At 34.2% G+C, this 13,726-nt stretch overlaps 1 protein-coding gene across 1 annotated transcript in view; it reads right to left on the reverse strand.

The window, feature by feature from the left end:
• Positions 1 to 13,726, reverse strand: part of RBFOX1 (RNA binding fox-1 homolog 1) — an 869,105-nt gene that overhangs the window by 313,040 nt on the left and 542,339 nt on the right. The gene's annotated exons all lie outside the window — the stretch shown is intronic.

Below are 13,726 nucleotides of genomic sequence, written 5' to 3' on the forward strand. Positions count from 1 at the left end.
TGTATGCTGCCATGTGTACCTTTTTTCAATGCTTTGATTTCATGATATCAATAAAAATGAGACCTGTCACCTTCTGATATTTAGCATGCAGTTCAGTATCAAGCCACACAAAGAAGTAAACTTTCATTTCATTCATGTCAACAAAAGTGTATTTTGAAAGAAATCCATTTTTCATTCCTTCATTTCTTCTATCCTTGAGTAATGAGAAAAAGTTTTCCCAAAGCAAGATAACTGACTCTTCTATGGTCACATATTTGTTACAGACCTGGCAGTTGTTTTCAGCTTTTTAAAAAATATTAAAATTAGGAAGCAACGTTCTTTAATATTAACAGATCAGAGCAGTAGATATTCTGATATCAATAATCCAGTTGATAAAGGAAGATTTAATTATGAATTGCACATAATGTGCAGGATTTGTGCCAAAAGCCTAGTAATCTGTTTTGCTGAGTCTTCTATTTCAAGGAAAAAAAAAAAATCCCTGGAATTCTTAGATTGAAACATGAAAATGCCTCAAACATTTATCTTTTTCTTCCAAACAACTGTGAAATGCAGCTCAACTGAATATAGTGCAGTTCTAACTTGCAAGTCAATTAAGACTTACAAAATGATAAATAAAATATTCAGTAATGTGCTCTTGGTGTGACTGAATAAGGCATCTGGATAAAACTGAGACCTATAGAAGAACACTAAATCATTTTAAACACATGCATGAACTTTAGAATGATGCTGTCATCAAATTATTTATATTCTAGTCATACAAAAGCACGATATATTTTAGGTCTTTTTGGCAAAACAAAAGCTTAAAAGAAGTAAAATCAAGTAGCTGCATGCTTTAATGCAGGATTTATTAGTTCACATTTTCCCCTGTGTCTCTATTTCTCCCAATTTCAACTGTATTTTTGTTATTTTAGCTTTATACTGTGTGGTACATTTGTTTCACTATATACTAACTGATGAGCAATTTGAACTCATGCAGAAGTGGATATACCAGAGAAAACTTATCTTCACAGAATCATCAAACTAAACAAGAACAAGACCCAAAGAAACGTAGTATGAAAGCTCAGTTACATACTTTTTAGACAAAAATATCTTTACCACTTTAATGCTTATCTGAATTAACAATGCTATACAACAGTTAATAGCAAGAAGGAAACTATTTCCCACGGTAAGACATACATTGTCTTCCGTCATATTTTTTTCAGTCCTCCTCCTGTATAAATACATATAAATATTCGCCATACAAATAAACATGCACAAGAAGGTATTTCCTTTTTTCCAGAGAAAATGCAAAATTTAGAGTATTTTATATGGTCTAAAAATAAAAAAAATAAAAAAAATTAAATCATGATATTCCTCTATCATCACATTTTTTTTTTTTAATCTAACTTAAAACACAGGATACACAATACTTACCTCTTGCCTTAATCAGGGCAATGCCTCTCTTTCTGGGTTTCTTGTGTTGTTTTTGTTTGTTTGTTTATTCATACTAAAATGCTGCTGTTAGCCATTATTGCATCTACCAAACCACAAACATTTTTCATACTTCTTCAGACTGAAACGTTCCACTTACCCCAATTTTTGCTCTATCATTCTGCCAACTATTCTGAGTATAACCAATCTTTCTCATAGTAACTTTTTAAATTTGTTCCAGAGAAGTCAAACATACTAAGCATTCAAAGTGTCACAGAATAAACAGCTCCAGCTAAGTCTTCCCTCCTACTATCCTTATCTGTGCACCAATTTAATAAAACCAACTTTTACTTATAGCCACATTTGTTAATGTAGTATAAACTTACACAGTTAAACAGGATTTGATTTTCTCATTCTGCTTAGATAAATTAGGCAACGCAAAAATAAAGAAATAAATAGAAGTAACAATAAAAAGCTATCTGCAAAACTGCACAGGCATTTAACAAGTTGTTCTGCTTACAAAAAAAGGCTTCAGATTACTAACAATGGGGCAGTAAGTGCAGAGGGAATAATGCAGTCCCAGGGACCACTACAACATGGATTGCAGTATTGAAGACACTGAACTGTACTCCTCTTACTAGTGTTCACAGAACTGCTCAGAAGTCTTAATTTTCTGACATAAAAGAGCCATTTCAATTCTACTTTTTGTGAGGTGGTAAATTATGTGCTTAAAATGTTCAAGTGAGCCAGAGCTCACTTTTTTGAGTAATATGCTGAAGTGTGATGACCACGCTTTAGACCAATAAAATAAATTACATAACCAACTAAGCTAACACACCACTATCTGTTATAGATATAGGTGTAAAAATACACATATATTGATTGAGCAGATGTTTATTCAAGCACAGAAAAATAAGTCTTTATTGTGATAGAAGCACCAGAAAGAAAAGAGAAAGTTTGAAGCTACTTAAAACTTCTCATGTCAAATCCGTTTAGCACACACCAAATCCTGTATTTTTAGTTTGTTGGTTCAATTCTTAACATTCTCATAGGGAGCTATGTTTAAGGAATCTCTTTTCTTTGAAATAAAAAGATATATTTTCAGATTCTTGTTATACATTAATTACACCTTATGTATTTTAATACTTAGCTAGCTATAGGAAAGTTATCTTACTAGCTTTTGCAGTAAATGCGAAATTCTTTCCTTGAGAAACCACCCACGTATAAAACCACTAACACAAATGCTGACAATCAGTCTGACATCCAATCTGTTTCCAACCTACAGCCGCAGAAATAGAGCACTGTAAATTCCAAAAAAAGATCACTAACATTTTCCCTAGTTTGAAGTACTTTTAAATTTGTTCTATGACTCAGAAACTTTGTCTCTGCTGGGTTCGTCCTTCCTCCAACTCATTAACATGTATAATTAAAACGTAAGTAACAAAAGTTTTTGCATTGGGGTTTTCAAAGAAGAATAAGAAACCAGACTCACTGAAATTCAAGGCACTGAGTTCTCTGAAATTTTCTAAAAGCTCACCTTTAATAGCTGTAACTGTAACATGACTACACTAGTGACAAGAATTGCTCCATATGAGTTATGTCTGGATTTTCAAGTAGACAGTAATGAAAACATCTTGACATACAAAATCTCTCAGATAAGAGAAAACAAAAGGAACAAAAAAACAGTTAAATAATATACATGAAATTTGGCATCACTACTGTAAAACATCAATGAATATGATATAATAAAGCTTCAAAGAAGTGGGGAACAATGTAGCTCATCCAAGAGGTTGCAGCTAAAGGAACAGTATGTATAGCTTTACGTAGAGTAGTGGTAGGACATGGAGAACAGTTATTTTTGAGCCTAAGCTAAATTAACTCAAAGTGTAGTAGTTCACTATACCCGTGACTGCACTGTGCTTTGAAATAACCAGACAGTCCAAAATATCTGTCATTCTGGTCTCAGCAGGTCTATGACTTCTCTGAGATCACACCATGAACTAAGAGAAGCTGTAATGGTTTTTGGGAGCCAGCAGTTCAAACTAGATGGCTTCTATTTTTGTTCCATAAATATTCTCAAGTGGGAAGATTCTCAACCTCTTTGTTCTATCGAATGAATTGTGATCCTGCTGACAAGCAGGACTACCACGAACCATCTCATCCCACACCTCTTCAAATACATTTATGAAAACTGTAAAAATTAATTATAAAGATATCTAGTCATACTTGAAAACAACCAGGCACACAACATCTTAATAAAGAATATGCTAAAAGCGCTCAGTATATCTATGAGGTAAATTAATAAAGGACAAAATACATATCTCAACAGATATGTAAAGTTTTATACTATGCAACACCATAGAAAGAATACATAATAAGAGAATGCACTGACAAGGGAATTTGGGAAATATACTTCTGTCTGAAATTTGGTTTCCAGGTATCTAAAAACTTCAACCTTACAAAGACAAAAAATGTGTTAAAATAACCAGATTTTAAACAAAAGTATAGTAATTATAAAAATACCTGATTTTAAAAATGGTTTTGTGATGTAGCATAAACAAAATTTTTAAATTATACAACAATAATAAGATTTTGAGTAGTTTGTTCTGTGAACTGCAAACTTCAAAATACCCAGGAAGAACTTTCACACACAGAATACAGTTCAAAGAGCTGGAAAAAATAAATAAATCAGGTTTTATCCATTACTCAAAGCAATACAACAACTAATACTACTACTAAAAATGCAAGTGATGTGCTGAAGCTTGGTAATGAAGATAACGAAAGCAGTACACTGAGTAATGCCAAGTTCTGCACCTGGGGAGTAATAGCCCCATGCACAAGTGCAGGCTGGAGAATAACTGGCTGGAAAGCAGCTTTAAGGAAAAGGACACAGGAGTCCAGCAGTACAAGCTGAACACAAGCCAGCAACTTGCCCTTGCAGTAAAGTAAGTGCCCAGCATCCTGGCCTGTGCTAGGAAGAATGCAGTGAGCAGGTCAGAAGAGGAATCCTTACCCTCTGCTCAGCATTGGTGAGGCTGCACCTGACGTACTGGGCCCAGCTCTGAGCTCTGCAGTACAAGAGAGAGGGACGTTCGGAGAGAGTCCAGCAAAGGACCAGACAGAAGAGTGAGGACTGCAGTATCTGACATACAGGGAGAGCCTGAGAGAGCTGAGATTAAATACCTGATGAGAGACAGCAGAGATAGAGTCAGATGCCTCTCAGTGATGCCCAGGCAGGTTACAAAAGGCAAAAGACCAACGTACTGGACATCCCATTTCCACACAAGAAAACCATTTTTTTACTGTAAAAAGGATCTGTCAAATACTGGGACAGCATTTCCACACTACATGTGGAGTCTATGTCTTTGGAGATACCCAAAACCTGACTGATGTAGTCCTTACGTACCTGCTGCTTGATGCAGCTGATCCTGCCTGGTGCTGAGGGGGTTGAAAGTCCATGAAGCACTGAGGTGTCAAAAGGTGAAGTGGAAAAAAAATTAGACTCTAATAAGAAGAATAAGCAAGGAAGCTAAAATGTTTCAGTGATGACAAACCTGGAATTTCAAATCCAGATGATAAAGACTTTATTCTAGGATAATACAGCTGAAGATTTAACTCCCAAAGAACTATAAATATCTATGTGTATGGATCTTTTATGACAAAACAACCTTAAATTGCACAGTGCCAATTTTATCACTATGTCAAAATCTTTATAATTTATTAAAAAAAAATGTAAAACTCCATTGCTGCTAAAATGTAAAGGGTATTGATGATTATGTCTTATTGGTTCTTGTTCTTAGCAGTGATTGCTGAACCTAAAAATAAATAAATAAATAAATAAATGGAACTGAAAGATTTAAGTATAAAATTAGACAGAAGCAATCACTTTTGCCCAGGTCAACTCTAACCACAACTTACTCATAAGTGCTGATGCTGTGACACTGACATTTTTTTAATAGCTTTCGTAAGTACTGCATGCATGAAACATATTAGATACTGAAACTTAAAGTGGAGGGGAAAAATGGCCTTACTTCTCAGTTAGATGATAGCTTTTGAAATCTTTTAAACTTTCTCCTACCTACTGTGTTTCATTTCAGAATCCAGCATTACCACACAAAAAGGAGGCTTGCTCTGTCAATGGGGTAGTATATTGCCCAAGTGTTCATTAAAAACCTTTATTGTCTGCCTTAAATTGGGTCTTTGAAAACATGTTTGATCGCTGAATCATAAAAGCAATCTTCTGTGAGATTTTTTAAGCCTTGGAAAATAATATTTTAACTCTACAGTTTACTTCAAATTGTCTCTTTCTGATCAATATCTCTTTAAATAGGGCATTTCCCTGAATTAATTAGCACTTTTATTTCATATTTACTACTGTTGTATTTTCACTTAAAATAAAATTTTAAAAAAGTATTTTGATCTCTATTTTCCACAAATGTTTTCACAGAAGATAGCCTTGAAAACAGAACTGGTGAAAATTACCCAAGTGATAGTGTTTATCACTGCCACCTGATCAATACACACACAGCTATTTGAATATGATATTACACCTTTTGTGCATATATGCTAACTGAAAGACTATCAGTTACTGGCTATGTTATACAGTTTCCAGTGGCTCCACCATCACTGGAGGCCACTAAACATATTACGGGCACATTTCCTAAAAATGAAGAACTGTAGAACTGTTAAGCCCAGTAAAATAGTCTGACTACTGACAGCATAGACAGAAAATTTACCTTTCTAAAAAAAAAAAAAAAAAAAAAAAAGAAAAGGCTATCGAACAATAATTGGATGCAGATTAAGGATACAGAAGAACTCAGTTTAATCTGTAAAAAATAATTTGCCAAATCTGAATTCTTTGAACCTGAACAGAGGAATGTCATTTCAAATAGAAAGTACCAAGAGTTCATTTGATTTACAGAGGACATCTGATTCAGGGAAAGTTAGAGAAATTATTAAAGTTTCACTATAGAAAAAAATAAACACTAGAAAGAATGAAAGGTAAATGTTTGTTTTCATGATTCTATTATGTGTTGCTCTGGTTTACTTTGCTATGCATTCTGTTTTCTTCCCCGGTCTCCCCACTTTTTTCTGTTCCATCCTGCCCAAATGTAAACAGATAACACATTTTTATACATATATATGTATGCATCTCTATATATACAAAAATGCCTGTACCCTTTCCAAACTTGGTATTGCTTGATGCAAATTAGCCAAGAAAATTGCTATGAAGAGAGAAAAAGTGAAGAGAGCAAAACATGTTCTATACACACCCCAAAATAATCACACTTGCCCAGCTTTTCCTCCTCTTTGAATGACAGGCAGAAGGCACAGATGCCAAGCTGGGGAAGTAATTTTCCAGTGATGGCATCTGGCTCTCTGGCATACTCCACTGACATTTGTGCTGGCTTCTTTGCAGTTGCTTCTGGGTTTGTAAATGGATTAAGTTGATGATAGGATGTTGCCTACTCCTGGATGCTATATTTCTTGTACCTCACCTTTGAATCTATTTAATTTCTGTAAGAATTATGCTCTTCCCCATCCTCCTGAAATCTTTGTACTTTAGCTGACATATGCAATGATGTAATTTAGGGTAGTCTTGTACTAATGGACAATTTGGATAGGACAAACCACTTCTTTGTGTATTTTACAGTTGTTAAAAAATCTGCCAAAACTTGATACAAATACTTTATTCAAGGATACTGTTTGCTTTTTTGACCTTAAAAAAGAACTAAAACTCTGAAAGTATCATTATTGACAATGACAAAAGCAAACATTTTTAAAAGTTGATTACAATCTATTATAATTCCTCCTTCTGTATTCAAAAAATCATAGTATCATTCTATATATTGCAGAAAACGCCAATGAAACATTTATATGCTAAAGTAACAAGTCAAACTATTGTAACATATCACAAAAGGTAAATCCAATAGGCAATCTCACAACAACACAGTTTCTAGTTTAGAAATATCAGTTCATGTGACAGTAATCACTAAAACAGATGGGCAACGAGCCAAAAAGTGGCTTCACATCAGCAAAGGGCTGAATGCAACTTGGAGCTGTGGAGCAGAAAGGAGCTATGCCAGATTGTATGGCAGCTGAGAATCCTATTGGTGACCATTTGCTGTGTAATCTCATACACATCTAAAAAATTATGCATTCCCTATTGATTTCATGCTAAAATGGGAAAGAAAAAAAACTCTGTCTGAACTTGAACATAGTGTATGCTGACAAGTTCTTATTTCCTTTGAGGACTCAGGATTTTCCTTCTTGCATTTCCTTGCTCATTTCAAGGAAATGAACATTCACTCATTATTCACCATTTATAAGATTTTCTTCAGAATTTACAACAATATTTTCAGATGTTACAGTAGTGACAGTCAAAATAAAAACAGAGGTCTGCAGGTAGAATTATCCAATAGATTAAAAATATTTCTAAAACTTGTCCAGAAAAAAAAAAAAAAATAAAAATACTTTGCTAAAAAAAATATAGATATAAATCTAGACTCAAATGTGATATACTCTCTAAAATGACTAGAAAAATGCAAATAAGAGTACTTAAATGTATCATACTACCATCTTCTTTCTTTTAAGAAAAAAAAAGTTCATACAAAACTTACATTTAAGTCTTTCTGTTGTCTAGTGAACCACAGTACATTTTAGAACATACAATTTTCTAATTATTATTAGAATTGGCCATTATTATGCAGAACACTAACAAGTTGGTTGAGTAGATTGAGATCAATATTCACGAGTTATTCTGTTACAGTAATTAATAGCTTTCAATTGTTAGGACTAGTACAATGATAATAAAGCATTACTTTCAGTCCAACCTGATATCTAATGTTATAGAGATTATGAACAACTTTTAATAAATAAATCCTTTGGATATAAAAGGGATGGCATTTCCTTCCTCAACAAGATATTCAGGGGGGTAGCTGTGCAATTAATCTCAGCAGTTCATTCATTTTCCAAACATACTTGCCTATTGGCTACTACAGAAAAGTCTTTATTGACTCACTTGCTTGCATTAATTATACATAGGAGATAAAGCCAAGGAAATCTGCAAGACACCAGAGACTCCATTAGTTTTCTGTGTGAATTCCAGATTTGCTTCATGTAAACAGAATGAGGCATATTGTTGACCCTGGCAGGTTCCTGTCCAGTCTCCTGAGCTGAAATCACATCACCTTTGCAATTTCTACAGCAATTTTTAGGGACAATTACAAAGAGATTTTAGGTGTTTTATCTAACTTTCAGAATTTCAGAGCCGAGCAAAAAGTTTTATGACACTGTAAACTTCTTTTCAACTTTTCCATCTTAAGCATTTATACCTAACGTTTATACATGGTAAACTACGTTTAGTTACCTTGGATTAAAAACACTAAAAATAAGTGAAGAAGGTATGAAAACGTTAGTGGTAGAGCAAATGAAACTAGGAAAAAAAAAAAAAAAGGCAAATGGAGAAAAGCATGTTAGTTGCAGAGTAGGTTCCTTTTTATTTCCCTGAACTACTTTAAATCAACTTTTGAGAAAAATGCTTTAATCTAGACTGACTGCAACTGTATTTTACTTTTTTCCTTTGCAACACCTAAAAAGTAGTCCAGAGATAAACTAAATCATTATTTCATTATTGCACGCTTCACCTTTGTCCAAGTTCCAACTAAATTTAATACCTCTCCAGAGTCCAAATTTTTCTTGAAGTGAACATTCTTACAAGTGAATTCTTACAAGTTTGCAAACCTGTATGTTAAATTATACATTTGCCTAAATTAAAAGTCTCTTCCACATGTGCCAATATAATCCATACATGAGGCACAGTATATACATATATATATTATCATATATATTTTTATATATATAAATTATTACGTATATTTACACTGCATAAATTGAAAGCAATCCTCTTAAAAGCAGGATGAATAAGTATGGGGGAAACAGCTGTAGGTGTGAACTGAAAAATCCAATTCTCAATTGAATTACAGCATGCAGAGAAATATTTCAATCTTCATGCATGTGTGAACTTGGTACTGTTTCACAGAATATAAATTCTATCAATTCTAAAACATATTTCAGAAATAACAATGAATTTGGACATAGATTTGGTCAGTAATTTGCATATATATGCACATATATACACACATGTATGTGTGCATGTGTAATGCATATACGAATAAAACAACTTGCAGCAATAAGCAGCTTTCTGCAAAGGAGAATAGTGAAGATCACAGTTTGCTGGCTTTAGTCAGTTAAAAGAAATGAAAACAAAATACCGTTAAAGTGAAAGAATTAATTCAAGCTTCAGCTTACAGTATAAATCTTATCAATACAGCAAACTGTTCATTGACTTAAAAAGGATATATATATATATATATGTGTGTGTGTATTGAAATATATATATATATATATATATAAACCTGGAAAGCCATAATTAACTGAACCGGTTAAGTTTAATGCAAAAAGGTTGTATTCAATCTGTAGTTTCTATGACACTATCAATTCAATCAAAAGGAATACATAAAAGGCAAAGAAAGAAGCTGAATATTTCAGCCAACTGCAGAATCAAAGTGGCAAAGCACAGCTTTTGAACCACTGACTCTTAAAGGAGCTAGGTGCACTCACTGTAAAATGGGTGACATTCATCATACTTGAAGATGAAATTTTTACCTGAAGAAAAAATTGTGCTCAATAATTTACCAATAACTGTATAATATGATGCAATACTAAGGAGTCAATCTTTCCAAAGCAAAAGAAGCTGTCAAAATGTTTCCTCAGTTATGAAATCACCCATCTCCAAAACCTCTGGAAAAAACGTAGTTTCTCTAAAACTACATGGTAATATTTTCTTAGACCAACTCTTGCTTCCATATGGTGACTTGCCACCACTGTGAGTGCAACAAACTCACTGCAACCGCTAGTAGGTGGGCTCATAACATTGTCCTTCCCTGTCATCAGCTTTGTTTTGGTGCCTGCTGCATAACAGTCATGCTCTCTGTAATTGATGTGCTGAAATAGACAACTCTCTCTTCCTTTTCTCTTTCCTTTCTCTTTACCCTTCTTTCTCCAAAGAAAGTATATCAGATGAGATAAAAGGATGTCAGATGAGATACGCACTCTTCCAATTGAAACCCCAAAGTGGCTTCCTTCCACTTGTGGGGAGGACGCAGTGGGGTTGGTGATGCCAAACCACCACCTCAAAAGCTGGCCATGCAGTGCTGCTGTTGCACTTAACCTGTTAGAAGTTGATCATTATTTGGCTAAATCAAATATTTTTTTTAATGACTATGTTAACAGATTTCAATTATTTATTTTCTAAGATAATTCTTTTAACTTTGGACTGTTACCTTTATATGGCCTTTCCATGTTTGAAAACAACAACAACAAAAAAAGCAAAACTGTCAAAATCTGCATTATGCAGATTCTGTGGTCACCATTAAAAATTAAATATGCATGAACTGGCGACAGATAGCCGCACTACAAAGTACAACAGGTTTGAACATTCCAATTTAAGTGAGGCAAACCTTGTGTGAGCTCCTATTCTGTTTGTTAAGGGAACAATTTCTAATACAGAGTATTTCTGTTAAGAAACTGAATATAAAACGGCAGATGTACAGCTACTCTACTTGGGAGTGTACTTTGAGGCATTTACTCTCTGAAAATGAATAAATGAGAATTAACCATTTTGAAAACTGTTTCACAGCCAAAAACCATGAACATCAGTTACTATAAGCCATCTAGACAATGGTTACTGTCAGCCACTGCTTCACACAATTCAGGAAAACCCTTAAGATATCAAAATTCCTTAACGGAACTAGACAGCTAAAACAAGAGTGCTGTGAACCCAAACACTGCAATTGTCACTACCAAAGATAATGGTAAGCAAAGGAGTCCTGCTGGAATCATTTTGTTACAGTGTGTTATTGGAGGAAAAAAGACAAAAATCAGAGAACCTGCAAGAGGAGGAGACAAGGAAGTGCCCCAAAAAAAAGTCCATTTGAGGATTTCTAGCTATGGAAAAAGGTAGAGAGAGTGGTGGGCCTGAGGATTGCCTCTAAGGAGCCAGTCACCTGTGAACAAGGAAATTACCTTCTACTTTTTGATTCCTCTCCTTCTTATCAAAATATGTCTACATATCTTTTTTTTGTTAATAAACGCGAGCGAGTCAAAGCAGGAAATATCTCTATTTTCAATTTACTCCCTAATGAAAGAAAAATGCAAGACCTTGAGCAATTGATGACCACTCAAGATGAAAAGAATATCAAGAATTTTATCAAAAAACAGAAAACTTCATTTTCGATATGAGAGGAAGCAGTAAAGATGGTAAATCAGATACTGTATATAGCCTTTATAAAAAGACAGTAATTCTTTTAAAAGGAGGAATGTTTTAAGTCCCTGTGGATAAGGGTCAGAGGGTTGGCCAACAAGGTGGACATCCTGGTGGTGGTCTGTTATAGACCACCCAACCAGGATGAAAAGATGGATGAGGCGTTCTACAAGCAGCTGGCAGAAATCACTCGATTGCCAGCACTTGTTCTCATGGGGGACATTAACTTCCCCCACTTCAAGACTTCTATAATCTCCCCCTTTTAGAAAAAAATCTCCCCCATATGTTCTGCTGTCCCTCTCTCTTCTCATTTTTCTATTGACCTTCTCTGATTGTAAAAGACTTTAGTTACATCAGTGGATCCCATAACCTACAATCCCACCAACAACTCTGAATCAAACAAGCACATCTTCTAACTATGTCACCATTTGTAAACATTTCAGTAGGAACCAAGATGCAGAATATCACATGACAATACTTACATAGTTTCCCCCACGTTCAGAGCTTTAAGTTATAGCATGGACTGTTCCTTGGATAGCTCCAAATTGTACTTTGACGCATAAACTTATCTAAGGCACAAGGGAAGCAATTTAATAGAATTATCCACAATAAAGCTACAAGAAACACCTTTATCAGCAACTTCACTTTGTATTCTGGTGCTTACAAATGAAGGAATAAATCATCTATCTCCTGTACCCACAGAGCTGTTGAAGGGATACTTCAGAAACAATATATAAGCATTTTTTAAAAAGTTTTAGAACTTCATTTTTAGTACATCAATATCAGTAAGTAGTTGAGAGTGTGCATCAAAACCAGCTATCCTATCACTCAATATGGAATGCAGAGTTTGTATGGTCAGCGTATGGCTGAAAAGAGAAGAAGGAGGAAATTACACAGATACAGGTTAAGAACCTGTAAACAGGTTAAGACCACCATTAAAAACAGTGTCTGATTGCATCATTCACCTTTTCTTCTCAAGAATAATTATTATTTGCTGAACAACATGAAAGTCCCAATCCTAAAGTAAATCAACTACTAACACTTAAATACCAGTAGTGTTCTGGTTATGCCCAAAGCCACTGTCACACCAAAAAAAAAAAAAAAAAAAAAACAGCAGAAAGAAGGCAATTAATTTCACGTGACCCTTCTAAAAAGGCAAAAAATCTAAATGGAATATCCACTGATCAACATTATTAGAATGTTAAAATGTAATTACAATTAAAATATTCAAATGTACTCACCGGGTAGTTATAATACAGTTCCCAAATGTGATGTATGTGAATGACTGGCTTTGTATTTATTTACACATAAATATGTTAGCATACACTAATGTCATTTAAAAATAGATTGACCAACATATATTAATCTTGGAACAGTAGTTTTATCCATTGTGTCAACACAATTTTGAATTCATACTATTGATAAAACGCATTAGAAATAATTCATATATTGTTCTCTTGTAAACAAGTATGCTTAAAAAAAGTGCATTGTTTTCATCCATTCCATTAAACACATACTGCATTCATATCTAAATAAAAAATATTTATGCATTCATGTAAACAGTTAGAGAAAGCGTTCACATTTCTATTTATTTTATGAGTTCAAAATGGGTTTATGTGACACCTAAAATTAAGGTTCTTAAAATGAGTAATCCTGTAGTACTCCTGAGCACATGCATATGATCACTATGTTACACAGGCTGACCTCAGTGGAACAGCATCTATCAACAAACAAATGTTTTAGTGAATCGTATTTCATTTAATAATGCCTGTAAATGTGACTCCAGTAAAGCTCCAATATCTTGCACACAACCAGAAATGCAAAGAGACATTTTCAAAAGCCGGGGCAAATGCTATGCATGACATTCCCCGACTTTCACCAGCCGCTGCCATTAGAGTGCTTTAGCTTCCATTAAGTTGTCACTTCCCTGTGCTGCCAACTTTTCAAGGGGGACAATTCGTTCTGACAGAGCCATGGCCTGTCACATACACT

This window comes from Cygnus atratus, chromosome 15 (genome assembly GCF_013377495.2).
Source record: "Cygnus atratus isolate AKBS03 ecotype Queensland, Australia chromosome 15, CAtr_DNAZoo_HiC_assembly, whole genome shotgun sequence".
Classification (NCBI taxonomy): domain Eukaryota; kingdom Metazoa; phylum Chordata; class Aves; order Anseriformes; family Anatidae; genus Cygnus; species Cygnus atratus.